Raw genomic sequence first — 21,362 nt, forward strand, 5'->3', positions numbered from 1 at the left:
AACTATTTCTCAAAGCAAAAAGAGAGCATTGATGTGGAACCAGATAAAGCTAAAACATTCTTTCTTGGCATGTGTTCTTCATATTGTGAAGAGTTATAATTTCTGCTGTCAATGTAAAAATTGAATTTTTGAGGTTTGTCTGCCTATTTTTTCATGGTTTTAGAGGAACAGGTTTAGTTTGGATGTCAGAACCTTTTAAAGACCTATTCTTCTGCATATATTCTATTGCCCTGTTCAAATTTGTATCGTTATCACGTGCTTTTGCACGTGCATGATGCTAGTAGTCTGTATGGCTTCACCTTGACTTAACATAATGAGGGGCACGAGAAAGAGCGATCTCAAAGCCATAGTCACAAAAATATCTAATTTTTTAAAAAAAAAATGTAAAAAGTCTCCGAATTGACTGGTTATTGAATTTCTATACGAATAAACAGTAAAAACAATAAAAGTCTCCTAATTCTTGATGTTTACCGATTTTTTTCGATTTTTCGATTGTTTTTCCGATTTCTATTCATTTATTTTATGAATTGCAAATATTTGTAGGATATAACAAGACTTTACATATATATATTTGTAAATTTTGAATTTGATATATGCTCGAAATAATCCTCACATGATGTACAATCACACATTGCATACTATTTTTTATTTTTATTATATATGACTTTCCCGATTTTTTCCGAATTTTTAAATGAATTTGTACAAATTAAGGATTTTATCATTGCCGAATCTACTATCTATATACTAAAGCAGAGACCTCTCAGAGAAATTTTTCTCTTCCCTAAGTGGCACTCTAATATGAGAAATAACTTTTTCTCTCTCCTATGTGACTTTTACAATGTTTTCTACCATGCCACGTGGACTATTTAGAGAGTTTGATTCAATTTCCACTTTTCAAAAGAGTGTTTAGTTACGATTAATATAGCTCTACCACATGGTTTCCTATTTTAATACAACTCTCCCAACATGGTTTCCTATTTTAGTACAACTCTCACAACGTAAGTACAATTCAAATTAGTCCCACAAATTCCGCAAACATAATTATGTTTAGCTAGCAATTATTCCGCATAAATAGAAAAGAAATTATCATACCTAATAAATATAACATTACCAACCATTTCAACTTGGAAGACAATATAGTTCCGTTTTCCAAAACGGCGTGTAGTTTCTTCCCAAGTAAGATTTCACCCCCAATATACAAATTCCAAGAATCTCATATAACAGTACTCATCATTCCCACTTTCTAAAATAACTCACAACATAAATACCACTTACATTTCGTTTATTAACTGCACATATGATAACCTAATTAAATATGAGTTTGGTATACCTTACCTTTAAGCCAACACGTCGTCTTAGGGTAGGATATTTACGTCCCTGCAGAAAAGATTAATAGATCCTACCCTCTTGGAAAACAGAGTTAGACATCACAATAAAATGATTTATCTCAGCTAGTCAAATTTCCATTCATAACCAAACCTCATTTAAGACATTTAAGTCTAATTGATATAACCTGGTTCGTCCCGCATATTCGGGGAATACCACTTATCATAATACCTATATCAATGGTAGTCATTCATATGACATCATTACGTCATAAAGTTTCTGCGTGCATAACCATAGATCTCAGACTATCACAAGTCATTAATATTTTCGTAACAACATATCAAGTTATAGTCATTTCGCAGTCACATAGAAATCACAATCATTTACTAATATTATTCACAATCACACTTCACATTCATAACATCACACAATTCATATACTTTTACTTAAAAACCACGCGTCTACTTATAAGAACGGGGAAATATCACAACCAAGGAGTACATTCATCCATTGTGAGTATCAACTCATACAAACCACGTATATATTTCTCATAAGAAATCATATACATTATATGCAATAACTCCATCACACGTAAAATCAATATTTTACTTTACTTATTAATTATCTCGTTGACTTATTGATTAAAAGACACAGCCCAACCTTTAGTTCCTACTCCACGATTTGTACTACACACATTTGTCAAATCACACATATCCGTGTGCCTCACTCACACCGAGTACCACTACAAGACATATGTCCCAAGCGGGATATAGCCTCCAAGAAACATACTTTCATCTTGTAAACTCGTAACTTGTGAGTCACAGCCATCTCTCAATATTTTACTTTACTTATTAATTATCTCGTTGACTTATTTATTAAAAGACACAGCCCAACCTTTAGTTCCTACTCCACGATTTGCACTACACACATTTGCCAAATCACACATATCCGTGTGCCTCACTCACACCGAGTACCCCACTCACACCGAGTACCACTACAAGACATATGTCCCAAGCGGGATATCGCCTTCAGGAAACATACTTTCATCTTGTAAACTCGTAACTTGTGAGTCACAGCCATCTCTGGGCTTTCCATACACATAATCACAAAGCCTTCTTTGGGCATAACAAATATCAGGTCATTCATGGCACATTTAATGAATACCTTGGGTCATTCCCGCCACATTCAAGGAATACCCATTATAATACTAACAGGTCATTCATGGCACATTCAATTAATACCTTAGGTCATTCCCGCCACATTCAAGGAATACCTATCATAACACTAATAGGTCATTCATGGCACATTCAATGAATACCTTGGGTCATTCCCGCCACATTCAAGGAATACCCACCTACATTCCCGTACATTCAAGAAATACAGCTCACCCGCAAGGCGAAAGCCTTAGTTCCTCTCTAAGGCGGCTTTTTCACATGACATCATTAGTCATAAACATTTCATTTCTTTTCTTTTCATCAAAGAGGCGTGGATAGATCTAAAGATGTGGGTGACACATTAAATTTTCATCGGACACTTTTACACCGGATTTTTAACACTCAAGAGTTCTCATTTATTATAATATTTTCATTATATTATAAAATATATATCGTCTCAAGCAATAGAATCATTAATAAATATTCTAAACACAATAATCAATCAACTCACCTCATTATCCATTATATAAATCATAAATATCAAAAGGTTCAATCAGAAATAACGCATTAGTTAAATGTCCCATTAATATATTTTAAACTACTACAATCACGTACACAATTAAGTACTAACATTGTACACATACAGTTAATTATCACAATAACTAATAACTAATATATAATATATAATATATAGTGGCTATAGTGTCAAAGTGGCTATCCAAATCTTTTTTGCTCAAAGTTTCTTATCGACCACATAGTCAAAAATCAAAATCCAAATCCAATATATATATATATATATATATATATATATATATATATATAATACCACTTCAAATCTTTATTAGATAATTACAAACATGTTTATACAAGTTTCGACAACATCTTATTATTGGATTTGTCCACAAAGTTCAATATGCCAAAAGTCAAACTTGGTCAACCAGTCAAAGGTCAACGATCAAACCCAACAGTCAATAGTCCTAAACCGGTGGTCATCCAAACAGGTCCTAATCCAAACCCATGCTTAAAATAGTTAAACCCATAGTCTTAAGCCAACTAACCAAAACAAAACCAAAGCATAGCATGGGCCAAGCCCAAAAATCTAAACCAATGTATCTTAACTAATCAAGAGCTATAGAAAGACAACAACAAATGTCAATTTCTTTACAGTGGGTGCGATATTCTAATTGGATTGGTCAGCATCAGTAATGTGCATACAACATACAAGACAACTATTTTTTAAAACTGGTAATAATCCTTCACTCTTGTTCCTCTATCTTTCTATTTTCTCTTTTTTGGAGGCTTTTCCCTATATAGCTACTGTGCTAGATTACAACAGGTGCCACATCAAAGGCAGCAACATGGTAAAAGTCCACTTTAGTTCTTTATAATTCTTCTTCTTATGTTACTTTCTTTTTTTTGTTTTCTTGGGTAGGCAATCCAAGTTCTTATTGTGCATACTTTTGTCGGGCACCATGCTTGACCATAATCGGAATTGACAGTGTGCAAAAACTAGTGCTGGTAATAGTAGGTTAACGTTCAGACAATCAAGAATGTGCAGCTCAACATCAAAGCCAGAGAGCTCATATATGAGCTAATATAATAACGTTCCCTGTTGGCAATAATCACTTTTATCCACAAAGTAATTTTATGTCGGAAATGAACTCAAGTATAATAGGAACACTCACATGCATAAAAACTAAAAAGACAGAAACCTGAGGAGAATGAGGAATGATGATTGGAGGCCCACTTGGAAACATAAGGACTAACCAACCCACATAAAAAATGAAAACTAGCCCAAAGAAGCAAAAGATAGTATTCCGGCCCAAGCCAAAAATTCTAAACAAATTTAAGCCCACAAATTCTATTTTTTAAAACAATTCAAGCCCACATATCTTATCTTAGCCCAAGCCCAAAAAAGCACAGAAGGTATTCTCCTTCTTCCTCGTCTCAACAGCTCATCTCTCCCGAATCAACGACCACAACGCGACCACCAAACACCATGAAACGGTTCGTTTTTGTTCCCCATCAAAAACCCAACCTATTAGTATAATTAAAACTAAAATCCTTACTGCTCCAAAATCGTTTTTGACGCTATTAACAAACCTTGGGACTTCAACAGCACCACCAAACACCACCGAAATAGTTCGGTTTTGGGTTACCAATAAAATCCCATACTATAATATAATCAAAACTTGATTCCTATCACTTACCCAAAATCTAGTTCGACTCTGTAGGGGAGTGATATCCTCATGAAGTTATCATGCACGCGTGAAGCATAAGCGAACTCAAGACATCGACCTCCAAGACCGTCCTGTGAGCAGCTCCCTTGTGAATTCAGGACATCGACCTCCAAGACCGACCTGTGAGCAGCTCCCTTGTGAACACACATGCGCGCAGCATAGGTGAACCCAAGATATCAACCTCCAAGACCGATCTATGAGCAGCTCCTTTCATGTAGGTGGTACGAACAAAGATGTCTCGGTACGAACACATGGCCAGAGACAGAACGCCTCGAATAAGATCACCACCAGGGATAATCATTACCAAAATCTTACTTGTACTTCCCACCACCGGGAAATAAGGACTACTGCGCCAACTCCCAATCAGCACACGACTTATAATACAACCAGCCCAACACTCATTCACAATCTCCACCTTACACGTGAGCAAGAGACACACGTGTCTCTCGGATTGACATTTCCTCAAGCCTATAAATACCACCTATTTGAACTACGTCGGACCTGATTCCTCTCTCCCGAAAAAAGAAAAACCAAAAGAGGATACGTAGGCAGCTCGCTCTCGAGCGAACTCGGTCCCTCCAGAAAATCTCAACTCTCTCTCTTTCTTAAGGAAAACCCAAACGCTCCTTTACATTGGCGCCATCTGTTGGTTCGATTACTTGAGAAATCACGTTAACCCAATTAAAAAATCTACAATTCTCAAGCCCACGAAGCATGGTCAGCCTCGAAGCTCAAGTTCAATACCTTGTAGAACAACTGGGTTTAACCAAAGAGAGCATTTCCTTGCTCAGGCAAGAAAATCTTTTGCTTTACGCCCAAGTAGGCGCTTACCAGCGGCAACCCGGTGTAACGCGTTGAAAACGGCATCAATGAGGTTAATCAACAGATTAACGAATTATCACACAGGATAGGCCAAAGTGTAGTCAGAAAAGATGCGACCCAAATTGTTCAGAAGATGCTCAAGACATACCGCGCGTCCCCATTAAGTGCTGAAGTTCTCAGTAAGCCTTTTCCTCAAGATTTTATCCAGCCACGCTTCCCCATGTATGATGGCAGCACCTGCCCCGGTCAGCATGTGGCTCGATACATTCAAAGTCTGGCCCTCTACAGTTCTCCTGAGTTTGATCATCTTCACTGTCGACTATTTCCGGCCAGTCTCAAGGATGGCGCACTTAATTGGTTCTTCTCTCTTGAACCTGATTATGTTAAAACTTTTGAGCAGCTTACTGATTTGTTTGCTAGCCAATACATGCACAACAGACGAAAGAAGGCAGATCTTGATTCGCTGTTCCAGTTATCATTCAGAGAAGATGAAACCATTCGCTAATTCTTAGGGCGGTTCAAGGCTGAACTGTTGTGTATGGAAAGCGGACTGAAAGAGTCTTTTGCCACACTGGCATTTTCTAACGCCTGTCGAGTGCATAATACCGACCTCTCCATATCGCTGATGAAAGAACGCCCAGAAACGCTATCCGAACTGTACGCCCGGGTCGACAAGTATATCAAGTTGCAAGAAAGTTTGCAGTCCAGTGGTTTAGCCGAGAACCAGGTGGTAGCAGCGATCTCGGATCATACCCCGCATGCCAAAAAGCGATCCAAGTCGCTGACACCAAAGGCAGGTACCCGACAGGATAACAACCGAGAATTCGCTGTCTTGACACGTTCTCCTAGTTACATACTAGACAAGATCCAGCGAGCCTCGTACTTCCACCCAGATGTGAGGCAGCCAGTAGATCGACCTGACAAGCCATACTGCGCATTCCACAAAGCAAAATGTCATGAAACCAATACGTGCTGGGGGCTTAAGCACTATCTCCAAGACCTTGTCGAAGCTGGACATATTAAACAGTACACCAACATTTCTGACGGTGATTTGCGTCATAAGCTCATGGCTCGCCGAGTGCGCAGTCGATCTCCACCTCGCCGAGTGCGAAGTCGATCTCCACCTCACTGTCACCATCAAGACTTTCCAGCTCGCCCCCACAGTAGAGGACGTCCCAGAGATCGTTCTCGTCACGAGCGAAGACAACACTCATCAGATCGTGATAATGCTCGAACAATTCACATGACTACTTTCCCCGATGATTCTGTCTCCTCATCCAGAGAGAAAAGACATCGTGGTCGGGCGCTCACCGTGAAGTGTATCATTTCACTTCCAAAGACTGCGCTCCGCAGATTCAGTCGCCATTCGGGGAGATATCATTTTCACAGAGGCCGACCTCAACAAGGTCTGCCTTCCTCACAACGACGCACTGGTCGTCCACGTCAAGATCAGCGACTGGACAGTAAAGCGCGTCCTGATCGACCCGGGGAGTTCATGCGACATTTTATTTTATCACACCATCAAAGAAATGAGTTTGCCCAAGTCAGTTCTTATAGATCCGATTGCTCCCCTTTATGGGTTCAATGGCTCCAGGGCCGACCTCGTTGGTGATATCATCCTCCTAGTATCACTAGGATCTAAAGAGGACAAAGTCAGCTGCAATACACGCTTCAGCGTCCTGGACATCAAGTCGTCCTATAATGCCATACTAGGACGACGATGGATCCACCAAATGCAAGTTGTACCGTCAATATTGCATCAAATTCTCCGTTTCCCAGGCCCCAGAGGAATGATAGAGCTGAGAAGCAATCAACTGGAAGCATATCATTGCAACCAAATCTTGACAGCAGGTAGGATTGACAGTGGACCAATCTACACAAGCAACGAGCCCACCAGTTTTACCATGGCTAAAGATCTGATTACCAAAGTCAGAACCAACAAATCAAAGCAGCACACTGGGGGCTCCAGTAAGAAGATGCAGTCATCTACGAACACTCCAGAAGTCAATCCAGCCGTTGTCGCTCCATCAGAACGAATCCCCGAAGTCGCGTCAGTTGGTGTCAATACCGTAGTCACGCCCCCAGAGGACCCCTCTACTATTGTCACCTCACCAGTCAGCATCCCAATGGATTCTCAGCCATGTGTCGCACAACAAGTCTCCATGCCGACAGTCACTCCAGCCCCTGTTAGCATGACCACAGAAGCCATTCCGGTCCTCGTTTCGTCACCACGATGCCGATCCGGTTGGTGAATAAGTCCACTCTCCTCGTCATTTTGCGGTGCCACCACAAGAAGCGCCGCCACCCGCCCGGCACCTCAACAGTCGACAGAGAGTGGGTGAACTTAGGAACTGATAATGATCCCAAGTTTGTATATGTAGGGGCTAACCTTGACCCTACACTCAAGGCCCAACTTGTAAACTTTTTGGCTATGAATAAAGATGTTTTCGCCTGGTCATATATCGATGTGCCCGGTATAGACCCCAGTGTAGCATGTCATCAATTAAATGTAAGTCTTAATGCTAAACCAGTTCGCCAGCGGCCTCGCTGGTTATCTCTACGGTTTCAGAAAGCCATTAATGACGAGTTCGACAAACTCAAGCAAGTCGGTTTCATCAAAAGGTGGACTACCCTGATTGGATCGCTAACATCGTTGCGGTCCCCAAGAAAAATGGAACACTTCGCCTATGTGTCGATTTCACGAATGTCAATCAAGAAACACCGAAAGATAGTTTTCCCCTACCTCGCATTGACCGACTTGTCGACCAAACTTGCGGACATGAACTTCTTTCCTTTATGGATGCGTACAGCGGATACAATCAAATCCCACTTGCTGAGGAAGATCAAGAGAAAACCTCGTTCATTACCGAACAAGGAATTTATTGTTATAACGTCCTCCCGTTCAAATTTTAAGAACGGGCGATATATCGGCGTCGGTAACCCGACATGTTCGGGACATGTTAGGAGAGACCATGGAGGTTTACATCGACGACATGGTGGTCGTCAAAAGCAAAAAAGCAGTCGACCATATTACTCACCTTGAGCAAGCGTTCTCCAGTGCCGCGCTTTTCGAATGAAGTTGAACCCAGAGAAATGCCTCTTTGGAGCGTCCTCTGGTAAGTTTCTCGGATATCAGGTGTCACAACGCGGGATCGAAGCAAATCCAGACCAAATCCGAGCGTTCTTAGACATGCCTGATCCACAGACAAAGAAGCAGATACAGAAGTTGTCAGGCATGGTCGCTGCACTTAATCGGTTCATATCCAGGGCGTCAGACAAGTGTCGTCCGTTCCTACAACTCTTTAAGAAAGGCGAGCAGTTCTCATGGAACGATCAATGCCACCAAGCATTCGCCACTCTCAAAGAATACCTCACCACGCCTCCCGTCTTAGCCACACCAATAGATGGAGAGACACTGGGGCTATACCTGGCAGTATCAGATTTCGCCATCAGCTCAGTTCTCTTCAAAGAGGAGAACAACTCAGAAAAGCCAATCTATTTTACAAGTAAGACGCTCACGCCAACGGAGAGGAATTATTCTTTCCTTGAAAGAGCCGTCCTGACTTTATTGTATTCGGCAAGAAAATTCAGGCCGTACTTTCAGGCACATCCGATCAAAGTACTGACCGACCTCCCCTTGAAGAAGATCCTCCACAAAGAAAATAAGACTACTCGTATGGCAGTATGGGCCGAAGAGCTCGGTGAACACCACATGGAGTTTGTACCTCGCACCTCTCGGAAAGGTCAAGTCATCGCTGATTTCCTCACAGATTTCCCTGTTAAGGACCCACATTAGGAACCAGAGATGGAGCTCGCTGTTGACAAAGAGCGTGTCAAATCAATCTGGTCCCTCTTTGTCGATGGCTCTAGCAACCCCAGAGGGAGTGGCATCGGGGTCGTCTTAGTGTCTCCCAAAGGAATTATGGTTGAAAAATCAGTTTGACTCGACTTCGCATCTTCCAATAACGAGGCGGAATACGAAGCGTTGATTATGGGCCTTTGTATGGCGCTACAGCTCGGTGTCCAAGAACTTCAAGTCTTTAGTGACTCGCAACTGGTCATTCGCCATATTGCTAAAGAGTACACTATTCAGGAAGGTAACCTTTCGAAGTATCTTCAGGTCGTTCATCATTTGTTGCCTTCTTTTAAGAGATCTACCATACACCATTTTTTGCGTGATGAGAATCGTCCACGCATGCAGGCGATCTTACTTACCTAGCCACTCAAACACCGAGTTGCGTTCTACGACAACTCCTCATTGAGGTAGTCGACCGACCTGCATACCAGGTCGAGCATGCCCTAGTTATAGCCGATCTATTCCCTCTCTCCAAAGATCAGTTGAGCCAGACCTGGATGCAGCCCATCATGGACTACATCCATCAGGGCACGCTCCCTGTAAAGCGTGCCAAAGCCAGACAAATCCAATATCAAGCACGTCGTTATTGCGTGTTGCACAATAAGTTGTTTAGAAAATCTGCTGGTGGACCGCACTTGCGATGTATTACTCCAGAGCAGGGCCAATTGATATTTGCCGAAATTCATGAGGGAGAATGTGGAAACCATGCCGGAGGTCGCTCTTTAGCCCACAAGGCAATTTCCCAAGGCTACTTTTGGCCCCGTATGCAGATCGATGCCAAAGCGTACGTCCTCAAGTGCTTAAAATGTCAAACATTCGGCCACAATATCATTCAGCCCGCACGCGAGCTGATCAATATAGCAAGCCCATGGCCATTTCACATGTGGGGTATGAACATCATGGGACCATTCTTCCCCCAGAAGAGCACTGGTTTTCGATTCGTCATAGCGGCAACAGACTATTTCACTAAGTGGGTCGAGGCCATTTCTTTAGCACATGTCAAAGAATCACATGTCCGAAATTTCATCTAGACTCATATCATCACCAGATTTGGTTTGCCACATACACTCGTGATGGACAATGGGCCCCAATTCAAAGGCAGAACAGTTAAAGAATTTCTAGCAAAGTGGAAGATAGTTCATGCATTTTCTACTCTATAGTACTCTCAGAGTAATGGTCAAGCAGAAGCCAGCAACAAGCCCATCTTAGAAAATTTGAAGAAAAAGATTGAAAAGAACAAGAGCCAATGGCCGAACCAGTTGGAGAACATCTTGTGGGCTCATCGCACCACAGCTCGGTCTAGTACAGGCAAATCTCCATTCTCCTTGTGTTATGGCACAGAAGCTGTCATTCCCACCGAGCTGACAGTTACTACGACTCGGTCCGAACTCGTTGAGATAGGACACAATGATTCTGTCTTAGCACGAGAGGTCGATTTGCTCGAAGAACGGTGTGACTTAGCCGCCATCAGAGTCGCTTCTTATCAGCAAACCCTGAAGAACTCCTACAATAAACGAGTGCATCCTCGATCTTTCCAGCCTGTCGATCTAGTGCTAAAAAAGACACAAGACGACTCCAAGCTAGCCCCTAATTGGGAAGGCCCATACATCGTAGAACGCGTTGTAGGCAATGGAGCATACTGGATAAAAACTCAAAAAGGGAAATTGTTACCTCGCCCATGGAATACTTATCTGCTGAAAAGATTTTATCAATAAAACCTTTGTTGTTGTATATTTTGTTTTTTAAGCACTGTAAGTTTAAGGTTAAATTTTTAAGTTACCTAGTATAAGGTATTCCATATACTGGCATCAAAAAGCCCTACAGCTCGCATCCGATGCACGACCAGTATACTTCTCCGATCCAACACGCTTAGCGCGCCATACGCTCTCATGAATGAGAACGCTCTCCGCGAGCAGACAGCTCTCTGGAGCTTACAGGCTGCATAGCCTTTCTAATTCTTGTCACGTCGAGGACCTATATTTCTAGGATCGACTAAGCGAGAACGCTCTCCGCGAGCAGACAGCTCTCCGGAGCTTACAGGCTGCATAGCCTCTCCAATTCTTATCACGTCGAGGACCTATATTTCTAGGATCGACTAAGCGAGAACGCTCTCTGCGAGCAGACAGCTCTCTGGAGCTTACAGGCTACATAGCCTCTCCAATTCTTGTCACGCCGAGGACCTATATTTCTAGGATCGACTAAGCGAGAACGCTCTCCGCGAGCAGACAACTCTCTGGAGCTCACACACTCTACAAACCCCAGAGCGTCATTCGTTGACGATCTTCGAGTCGACTATACGAAAGCGTTCTCCATGTGCTTCATGCTTATACAGGCCCCCACGTTCGGCCTGACTATAGCATTCTTCTGAGTCTTACTTCTACAACTCAGCGTAACGTACTTAAGGAAGAACTCTCAGTCCTAGACTCAGGGCAGCTAGCATACTCCTAATATCTCTACTCTTACAACATGATAAACAAGACAGACAACGCTAAGCACAAGCAGATCATGTTTCTAAGCTAAAATTCAAGCTCCTCAGTTATCGCAAGCCACACGCATCATAAGCAGGACGCTAGTTACACACAAATAAGCAGCAACATGCATGCGGAGCCTAACCAGTAACAATATATGACCAATCGTCACAACAACTACATCCACCGATCTGCTGGGATTACCCAGAAAATCCAAATCGGTGTTTATTACAAAATTAACAAAGTATCGAATTGCCACTTTCGTGGAAACCAGTTCTCTGAACAAAAAAGGCGAACTACTCAGGCAAGCCTGAAGACACAACTCTATTGTTAACTCTCATATAAGAGAGGAAAATGTAAACAACACTTACAATTTCTGGCTGACAGAGACAAAGCTAGATCACATCATCAAATCTCAGTTACAACATGCTTATCTTCTGGTGCCGCGCTGGTAGAAGCAGTGTGCCGGGCAGATCTTAGCGTCACACGCATCCCCTGCCCTTGTTCATCGCCTACAGTCGCTTTCTTCAGGGCGTCATACTTCTCGTCTAGAGCGGCGTAGGCGACACAGGCTTCTGTATATGCCTTCTTCGCTTTGCGCGCCACCTTCTGGCATTTCTTAGCATAAGCAGTCACTACAGCTAATTCCCTTTCTAGCTCCGTCACGTCAGTCACTAACACAACATTCTCAGCAGTAACGTTCTGGTACTTGGTAGTCATCACTTCCAGCTTCCTCTTGTCAGCCCCCCACGCAGCTCGTATACACCCTAGCTCGACGTGAGGGTTATCATCAGTCTCGGTGTTTTGTACAACATCTTTCAACTTATCATATCCTGCAAGAAACTGAACGAACGAAGTTACAGAATCAGATTGCCTTGGAAACCGACATAGCAACCTAGTGTGTCATGAACTCACCAAACAAGCGGCCATGTCCATCGTCCCCAACAGCGTCTCCATGCCCTCATCTTTCACCTCTGCCTTGTCATCATCATCCAAAGACGATCCCGCCGAACGCTTAGTCGCTATGGGCGTCGAGTGGAAGCTTCTGATCTGGCGTTTCACCCACGCTTTCTTCCCGTCTTCCCCATGTAGTAGAATTCGCTCCCCACATCCCCCACATCGGGGACGAACTCTCCTGCTGACCGACGACCTTGCCTCGGTCGCTACACTCCCGCGTGGACGATCGATGTCGCCTTATTTCATTGCGGCGACCTAAACACAATGCCGCAATTTGGGACGTCCGCCCCCTCTTTATGACCCGCCGCCTATCTGGCAATGGCTTTCCTCTTCTATCTGCGATCACCATGCACGTGAGGTTCAAACTCCATCCTCTCCATTATCAGAGGGGACATTTCCCTCATGCTTTCTTCTCCCTTCGTGTATGGACGACATCTTGCCATGATAAAACCTAGGAAACAAAGGTACTGTCACAAAAGCTAAAGTTTTATCCCAAGCTCTTCTTAACGGAATAACATTCACAAATGAAAATGAAGCGTACACGGAAGGGACAACGGGTAGTGTAGTGCCAAAAAAAAAAGGGCGAAGGCAGAGATAAGCTTAGGCAAGACGATGAGCAAATACCTTTTTGGTATTCGATGAGCAGTTTTATTCAATAGGAAACGTCTTTTCCTAAGCGCCTCATAATTACCTTGTGACGCCAAACACCATCTGCCCGCCATCATTATGTTCCTTGAACCGCTCGTCTCCCTACACATGTCACGCACGCGAGGGAACACTGCCGTTTGCGGCACTGAATACAACACAATTCGGCCTACTTCACGAACCAGAGTCCAGCGATCTGGTGGCCTCGTTACGAGCAACACCTAGCAGCTGAAAACAATTTAACAACAAGACGCTCATGCACGCTTACCAGTCATGTGTAGGGAAGTTGTCACCGCAAAGCAGCCGCCATGCTTTGGTATACACAGTATAATCACACACAACTATGATCAAGCAAGCGACTCACACATCATAGGGGAACAAACAACAAGCGTGACATACAAACAAACAACGACCTGCCCTACCAAGCTTGAAACATAGTTCGTTAGCCGAGTTGCTGAGACTACTCAGGAAATCCAACCCGACTAAACAATATTCGTCCTCACATGAGTACCCCAAAACAGAACGGGGTACCAGATCACTTACAATACTGGCACATACAAATAAAAAGGCGAAGCGCCCGGGTTACCCGGAAACAAATTTCTATTATATCCACGGCTTATAAGCGGTGGACAAAGATAACACAACAAACTTACAACTCGCCATCTCGAAGCTGCGGGGACATTCTCAACAATTAATTCTCCGTGCACGAGTGATTCATCAATTTCAGCATTCCTCCCGGTCACCACGGACATTTTTCAAATCATCGACGGACTTCACCACCGGCTTCCATCCAAGTCTAAACTCATTGACGAAACCCATTAGACGCAAAGAAGCATCAATTCGCGGGTATCGGGTTATCGCTCTAATCTCCGACATGACCTCTAAAGCGGCGGGGAACCACTAAATTCTCCGGGTTTTGCTGTAAAACCTACCACATGTGAGATGTAAACGGCACGTAATTTTGCATGATCTACCTTAAAAGCGTTGTAGTCCTTTTATTGGATTCGGTTCAGTTAAAGTCTACATCGAGCGTCCATAGGCTTTGGTAAGCGTCTGAAAGCAACCTTCTTGCAGTGTAAAGGCATGGTTTCGCGTTGACCTACCAATTTCCAAGATTGATGGCTTTTTTGCCGGGACATTTCTCTTGCCTTGGTGACCACATTGTAGTTTTGCCTCGGATCTTACGCTTAACTTGTCTTTTCGGCATCTTGGCGGACTTCGGGCGGTAATTTTTGACGCGGCTTTGAAGATAAATAGGATCTTCCGGTTCCTCGCGTTCCATCTTTGAGGCCTCACGGACATTTTTCAAATCATCGATCTTTGGGGGAGTTTCAAATCATCGGGGTTTTACTTCACCCGCGGCTTCTCTATCGCCTTCCGCGTGTGATTGGGTTGTCTTGTTCGGGCAATCTCCTTTAATTTTCAAAAAATTAAAATATAGTTGTTGGGTTTACCAAATTGTAAAAACACACATGATTAATAGCCACAAAATAACGGCGTGTATAAGTGAAACGATTACATCAAACGAAGATAAACACGCTGCATTACCAAGCATTGCGCCAATTTCCATTAAATCTCGGGTTATCGGCCCGACCCTTTTTCATCCGGCTTTTTGCGGTTGCCATCGAGCTATCTGTTTTAACATTAGGCCCGCTACCTTTACTTTTTCGATCAAATTTCTGCGGTACAATCACTATCGGTTTCCGCGGTTCGTTAAGCCCCATGCTCATCTAGATACACAAAACCGTCCCTCTAGGGTCGGCAAGAACCAAAACAACGGCCTTTCCACTTTCGCTTTACGCGGAGCCCGCTTTCACCCGGTTTCGGTTCACGCCCCCGGTGAGGCGCACTAGACCCCGGCCCAAAAGTGGCCAAGTCCATGACCTGCTTTCAGTCGCGCCCGACTCCGGGCGAAGCCAGAGCCCCACCATCGGAGAACCGCCCGCGGCTGGAACTTTCCCCAAGAGCGTGTCGTGCTACTTTTGTAACTCGGACAACGTCTTCCTCGGCGGCGTCGCGCGACCTCTTCTCCGACCTACTCCTTACACGAGGGTTGAAAACCACCGTTTCCAACTCTACAGGAGCATCGATCGAACCCCCTTCAGGTCGGGAGCTCGACCCTCCAGCTCCTGAGGCACTACCTCTAGCAGGTCGCCTCGCGCCCGTTGCCTATCTTCCCGCGTTACCAAGTCACTCGTTTGCGCCTCCATCACTTCTTGCCTGGTTTGACTTCGAGCTCGGTCCTTTTGCGCTTTTCTTTTTTCCCGGATCGCAGGACCACCTCTTTCCACAAAGAAATGAGCAACCTCAGGCAACTTCGCTTGTTTTTCTTCACGAGTCAGCCGTGCGAACCTCTCTATCTCCCCACGGTCAGTTCGCTTCTTCACAGAAAAATCTACAGCCAAAACACAACAAGGACCTGTTAGAACACCTGTCAGTCGTTAAGAAGAGCAACAAAAGAAAAATATTCCTACCCACCGGATATGTTACAAATCCTAGTTTGCAACCTACACCCGTTAGCACAGTAGTTGCCAACTAGCAGCAACGACCTCTTTGTCCAGGCCTCGTTGCTCACACCGTCGATCACAGCAGAACGCGTCGTCATCGTTTGCAAGCTAAAGTTCAAATTACCAGATCGCCTCACAACATAATGCTCAACTATGTCGGATACCCCTATGTCGTATTCACCACTCGCATTCAACAGGTCAAACACCTTGAACAATCGCCAGGTGTTACCAACGAACTGACAAGGAGACTTCCAACAATGGACCAAGAAGTCACATACCAGTTTCGAGAACGGTATTTGCATATGCGCTCTCAGCTGGCCCTCACAGATGATTATTCCACCATTTGGCGGGTTGTACTCCTCACTCCGTACATTTTCGCTCAACCGTGGTTCGTATATCTCTAGGTCGGGGACGTTGATCCCATACGCTGCCCTCAGTTCGGGGAACGAGTTTACAGCACGACGGTTTACACTTCTAAGGGGCAACTCGCTTGATGACGACATCTCCCCTCGACCTGACGTACTGGGCACGCCACCTTCTGACCTAGATCGGGTATTACCCTCATCTACCCTAGCTTCCTCATCCAACTCAGCCTCAACGCCAACACTCACTGCTTCTTCGTCCTCATACTCTCCGCAACTTAATGATATCTCCCGAACCTCATCCGATCGAGTATCATCGGAATCAGACATTATAACGAGTCTTTTTTATCAATTACTCAAGCTTAAACCATACAACCTTAAAATGACCTACGTACTTAACAAATCACACTTGAAAAAGAGGAATGCAAAGTGAAAATGGAAAGGTAACAGCAGCAGAAGCACTCACCTGAGGAACCCTAGCTTGCGTTTTTGCGGAAGAAGCAAACACGAAATACCTTTTTTGATTGTCCCAAATTTGATTTTGTATAAACCGCCCGTTTAGTTACCAAGAAGTTATGATTACAGCCTATGCTCTAGCCCGCACACGTGTTCCAAGATACTGTCTTTTCAGTAGTTCCGTATAACGCGGCGACACGTTTCTTCCTCAACTACTACGATTCTGTCACGTGCAAATCATGGCACAACTTCCCTTTCCCGCCAAATCATCATGCCACATGATTCAAAAGTTGCGCCATCCCAGTCGGATCGTCCACCACAGTTTGCTCAGGCTCCACACGTTCTTCCATTTTTTCTCTCAGCAGAGCGTTTCCCGTGACACATACACTCTACTGAGAGGGGGCTGTGTAGGGGAGTGATATCCTCATGAAGTTATCATGCACGCGTGAAGCATAAGCGAACTCAGGACATCGACCTCCAAGACCGGCCTGTGAGCAGCTCCCTTGTGAATCCAGGACATCGACCTCCAAGACCGACCTGTGAGCAGCTCCCTTGTGAACACACATGCGCGCAGCATAGGTGAACCCAAGATATCAACCTCCAAGACCGATCTATGAGCAGCTCCTTTCATGTAGGTGGTATGAACAAAGATGTCTCGGTACAAACACATGGCCAGAGACAGAACGCCTCGAATAAGATCACCACCAGGGATAATCATTACCAAAATCTTACTTGTACTTCCCACCACCGGGAAATAAGGACTACCGCGCCAACTCCCAATCAACACACGACTTATAATACAACCAGCCCAACACTCATTCACAATCTCCACCTTACACGTGAGCAAGAGACACACGTGTCTCTCGGATTGACATTTCCTCAAGCCTATAAATACCACCTATTTGAACTACGTCGAACCTGATTCCTCTCTCCCGAGAAAAGAAAAACCAAAAGAGGATACGTAGGCAGCTCGCTCCTGAGCGAACTCGGTCCCTCCAGAAAATCTCAACTCTCTCTCTCTCTTTCTTAAGGAAAACAAAAACGCTCCTTTACAGACTCCATTAAACACATTTACAAAGCTTCAACGGTTCAATCACACCAAAATTCAAAACACCCAACTCCATCAACAACCAATAACCAACCTACATAAATCAACAACCCATATATTCACTCGACAGTTCAAACAAAACAATCCAATACAATCAATCAAATAAAACTCAACCCATTCAAACATTTAAACTCCCAAATCAACAACTCTAATAATAACAGTTTATATCAACAGTGTATAACTAATTAAAAACAACGATTAGTAGTCAAATTTGTTTATCAATATAGCTTGGTTTCAACAGGACGCATAATAGTTTGAGGATAAGTAGAACAAAACGGAAAAACCTATATTTGCGACAGAAGTTTAAATAGGCTATAAGCCACGTAAAAATCCAATAGTTCATATAATAAAATATCTACTCACTTGTGTGATGCGCTCCGGCATCTATTTTTATTTTATTTTCTGTATGTCCCTTAAACTCTACGTGTGTGTAAACTGTAAACACCTTTTTTCAAAAACCCCTTAAAATAGGGAATGGGGTTTATCCTATTTACCCTATCCCTTTCTAATCTTTATTTTTTATATATTTTATTATTATTATTATTATTATTATATTATTATTATTATTATTATTATTATTATTATTATTATTATTTAACTTTATATATATTTAATTAAAAAGGAGAATAAAAATAGGGGTGTTATAAAGATCATTATTGTTGTGGCCAAGTAACCTCATTGCCAATTAAATAACCTTTTGATCGGAACCAAAATTAAGCAAACAAAGTTGTGTTGCCTAGCGTCTAGAGTCCCGTTTTGTGTTTTCCTATTATATAATTTCTCTAATTGACTCAGAGAAATTGTGTGTTTGTCAAAAAATCATGAAAAAAGTCTAGAAATTATGTTCTGTACGTATGTAGGTTCCATCTTAATGTAGAATCCATTTGACATAACATCACAAAAATCTTGACTGGAAATGAGGTTTTTGCTTGGACGTCAAAGGGGCTTGGGGAATGGGACATATGGGATAGACTGATGATAGGCGCATTGGAGCATAGGACACACTTGGTCCAAATAAATATCTATTTTGAAATATTGACAGGTGGCCAGAATATCGCTAGGGATGAGATCGACCAACTGTAACTTGGAAACATACCATAATTTATTTAAAATCTATAAAAAGGAAATAAAGAAGAAGATAAATTGAGTAGGACAAATACACAAGGAGACTCTTAATTGTTGAGATGGCCAAAAAAATTCGAATTAAGCTATACTATCAAGTTTAATATTAAGGGGACTGGGGGAGATACAAAAACTTGAATATTTTGTACTTATAACTTATAACTTATAAGTTCTTACTACTATAAGTGTCTGCTATAGTTTGTACCTACATGGATTAATTGTGATGTATTAGTTGGGGTGTTCACGTGTGGTGTCAGGAGTTGCTACCAAATGCATAGTTAAAACCTTCTGTATATTGAAAGGGTTTAACTAAAGCATCACATTTTGTGCTTGAATTAGATCGTAAAAATTTTAAATGTAAAATCTATCAAAATGAAGAATTTCCTATTATGAAACTCTCGATCTATAAGGAAAGTTTAAATCTTATTAACCTTAGGGATACGGCGGAAAAAAATAATAATAATAATAATCGACCGTTCAAGTAATAAAAAATTAAATTATAGGGAAAAATGAGAGTAAGAGAGGCATATATATATGTGGTATATATCCATCCATATTGAATTGCGGATGCATCAATGATATAATCTTTTTAGTGGAATAAATACAAATATAGGTCCTCTAATATATGAAATGCAATAAAATAGAAAAGAAATCAAACAATGGAGACAAATGACTACAGATTTTGCTCATAATGTTCTATTCGATTTGGGTAGGAGAAGAACCCAACTCGATAGTTATACAAATTGGTTGATGATTTTGAAGAACTGGAAACTGAAGAAGAGTCAACTGAGGATCATGGTAGGTCGTTCACGAAAAGCCAAAATTTTAATCATTTTTAATGATAACTAAGTTATAGAGTCGGTTGTTGAATTGGACTCCTTATAGACATTACCTTGCGTATCAATTCCCAAACCAATCTTTTGCAACACTTTCTCACTTAATGCATCAAAATATTGTCATGCAACCATTTGATAACTTTACAGTTATTTCGAAACAAAAAACAAAGTTAATATATAGTGTCTGGCCACCACATTAAGACATAAATAGTACTATATACCTACTACAACATACGTAATTTTGATGTCTATAAATTACAGATTAATTTTATGAACAACACCACCAAAAGCACATCCAAACAAGTAGAAGACGAGTCAATAAGCACAAGTGAATAACTAATATGTTGGGATCCTATTTTCTGAATAATAAGAAATAATAAATGGCTTCAGATGCATAAGTGGACAACATGCAATGATTGATTAAGTATAGTCTGAGAGCACGCAAAGAACAAAATCTACCTACAATTCCAGAAAAGTATTACAAGAGATCAGTTATTGCCTGTTCAATTTCAGAGAACTTCACATCCATGCCTCTTAGGCAGCACACTGTTACCCATTTGGAGTCCCCAACTAAGAGCAATTTGTGCAGGAGTCTTCAACAATTTTTCTGACACCATACTTAATCTTAGATGCTTACACACAATACTCTTTAGCCATGCTGAACTAGGGGAACCTAATGGTTAATATCCTTGCAAAGTGAAGGCCATGAGATATGGAAAAAAGCTCTGCAAAGAGGGGTATAATATTAAAGTTAGAAGCTTAAGTTCCATAAAACTTATAACTCACGGATAGATGTACTCCGTTCAATTGGCAAAAGGCACGCAACTGAGACTGTTACCAAGCTGGGTGGCATTCCACCTGATTGACACAGCAGCAAGGACACTTGAAACTTCCAAAAGCTCGTCGATCCCAACTTTTTTGACAACAAAATTCTAATACCAATAGCACGAGACTTGCCAAAATCATAAAGACCCTCCACTACTTTCCAAGGTATTAGGAAATTTAGGTTGGAAATTCATGTGAATCTATTATAGTTTTCACACATGGGCAATTGTATGTGGTGGTTTTAAGAATAACATCTATACAGGAATTGAGATATATATATCTAAATTATCTGGACAATGTAATTGAATCATTAAAATATGAGAATAAGATTTCATTAATGATTTGACCTTATTTTGGATGTAGAAACTAGAACATGTATATTGATTACTCAAAGCAACATACATGCAAATATACAATGATATACACTAATACAGTGATACACGTACAATCACACATGACCAAGTATAATAAAGATTGGAGAACAATTTTTTTTTTCTCTAGAATAGAAACAACTTATATGGTTTATTAGTTTAAAAATCTCAACAAAAAAAGAATGGGCTTCTCAAAACATCCCATAGCATCAATGTTACTTAAACAATTCAATAACCGAACTATTACCTATATCACATTACTGTGAACTAAAATACTGGGCAGGTTAAAGAGGTGCTGAGGTGGGAT

This window comes from Coptis chinensis, chromosome 6, assembly GCF_015680905.1.
Source record: "Coptis chinensis isolate HL-2020 chromosome 6, ASM1568090v1, whole genome shotgun sequence".
In the NCBI taxonomy this organism is placed as follows: Eukaryota; Viridiplantae; Streptophyta; class Magnoliopsida; order Ranunculales; family Ranunculaceae; genus Coptis; species Coptis chinensis.